The following is a 2,503-nucleotide window of genomic DNA, read 5'->3' as shown; positions in this document are numbered from 1 at the left end:
TTTAACTCTGCATATATTTAACATAGGCGAGTAATTCTTTCAGAGAGCAAAGTACACTTGCTACTCTCCAGTCAACAGACTAAGAAAGAAGACTGTAGTCTTAGAAATGTACTGGATTTGCTTAATTTTCAAAAGACCTTTAAAATTAATTGTATAGCAAATGGCTTAGGCCTACCCAGGAACTGTTGTTAAGGTCAAAAGGTAGATTTTTGGCTGTAAAGAATAATTTAAGTGAGATGTTGCAAACCAACCGTAAACATCAGCTCCTCCCCTTGCCCCCCCTTGTCATTAGTCCTACACAGCTCAGCTTTCAAGAAAAGAACGGTTCCAAGCTATGTCTAGTGATTTAAACATTACTCGCTGAAAAATATTTCCTAACGTTGTCTGTTTAAACTTCTGTTTTCACACAAGCTCAGCTTTTCTTATTCTTCCATTTGGTTCCTGGTACATGGCTGCTTGCGTGTATGTTGTTTAGAAAAGGTAAACTTGAAGCTGTCCCTAAGTGAATTGCAATGTATAATCACCATAGTGCTGGGATGAAGTCTTGACATAACCAATTCCTGTGAATTGACACCCTGTTTAGAGTTAGACTAGAAGGGACAATTACTAGATCATCTATTTTAACCTCCTGTATGTCACAAGTCAGTAAACTTCACAGAGTTACCCCTGTAGGGAGCCTAATAATTTGTGTATGGCTAAAGCACATCTTCCAGAAAGGCATCCAGTCCTGAGCTGAAGATTCCAAGAGACAAAGAATCCTCCCTTTGGTCGTCTTCCAGTGGTTAACGACCCTTACACTGCTTAAAAAAATGTGTCTAATTTAAATCTGACTTTGGCTTCCAGCCATTGGTTCTTGTTATGCCTTTTTCTGGTAGATTTAAGAGCTCTTTAGTACCTGCTATTTTCTCCCTTTGCAGTTACTTAAAATTTAATAGCCTCCTCTTTTTTTTGATAAGCTAAACAGATTGGACGCTAATTCTCTCACTGTAACACATTTTCTCCAGCCCTCAAATAACATGTGGCTCATTTCCGCACCGTCTCGTTTCTAGGTTTGTTTGGCAAAATCTATTTTCCGTAAAACGGTGGCAACTGTATTCCTGTCCTTTTAATTCTTTACCAAATGAATTCTGAATCAGCTTTTCTAATTTGCTCTGGATTCATGTCAAGCCTGTATACTGATGTTATCATACTTGTCTTTGAATACTGGCACGCGAGCACTCTTCCAAGGTGTTGGGTCGGTAGTGGTTTTGTTTTTCTTTTGTAACATGGAGCTCTCTTCAGTGAATGTTCTAAATAACAAAGATCTGAGAGACCTTCACTGTGGACCTTAAGTGGGTATGTAAGTAATACTTGAAATGACCCCTACATTTGTTAATTTTTACTCTTAAAGCAGATTACGCTAGCTTCTAGCCATGTACCCTCTGCTCTAAGCTAGGGAGCTGCTGTAGCACTTTTTTAATTCTACTAAATACTAGTTTTAGACTTAAACAAACAAACAAAAAGCCAAAGCTTCCCCACTTGAATTTGTTTTAGCTCAAGCAACTGAGTTCTTCTTCTTAAATGGACAGGAGTCATTCAGGCTTTGGAATCTATGAGGTGTTAATGTTTTGAGTGGGGAGAGAAATAGAATCCCTAAGACTGTGTGCCACAAGCCTCAGCCATAGCATAGAGGGGTGTAATACTAAGACCCTGCACCCTCCTGGAGTAACAGCTAACTTTGAATATGAAGTAGGACTGACTAATCCACAGCTGGGGAAACAGATCACTTACGCACAAGAACATGGATTTTAAGAACTAACAACTCACTGGAAAAAAAAATTTAAATTTTGGAAAAAAGTTGACTATGCCTAATTTAGGCACACCTGCAAACTTACCTATTCTAGAGTGTCCTATCTGTTCTGCTGTACACAGTAAGCTGTTGGAAAGGTTTGCTAAAATTCTAGCTCCCTACGTGGTGCTGCTCTCAGCTAGAACAACTAGAACTAAGTTTCAGGGAAGGTAGGCTTGTAAACATGGTTTCACTGTGAGAGTTCAATCAGAGGTAGTTCAGGTCTCCTTTCATTTTAAATCTTATACCTGTTGGCTATAGGGGTGTGTGTGGGGGGGTGTTCATTCTAAAGCTGTTACAAAATGATATATTTTTGAATGCCTCAGTGGACAGGTGTTGGAAAGCAGTTAGAGCAAGTGATGCTGTAAGGGACTGCTGAAGCGTAAAAAGCACTCTTGGGATATGAAGTTTTGGGCAGAAGCATATTTTTAGGGGGGGCCTGGTTTAGCTATGGGATCAACTGAGCTCAAAGTATGCAGCCCTGGAGAAAGAGACTGACCCATCTTGCTGCAAAAGAAATTCTGGTTACTGAGCCCTAAACCATGTTAAGGAAGGGAAATAAACCCTTTATTTTAGGTACCTGTTTCTCATGCTTTTAAGTAAAGAGCAAGGGTGTTTTAGAATCCTGTGCAGATTGCTGTGCTGTTACATTTATTGTGCCCCTGAAGAGAAATT

Source organism: Malaclemys terrapin, chromosome 1 (genome assembly GCF_027887155.1).
Source record: "Malaclemys terrapin pileata isolate rMalTer1 chromosome 1, rMalTer1.hap1, whole genome shotgun sequence".
Classification (NCBI taxonomy): domain Eukaryota; kingdom Metazoa; phylum Chordata; order Testudines; family Emydidae; genus Malaclemys; species Malaclemys terrapin.
Note: the sequence above shows the minus strand (reverse complement) of the source record.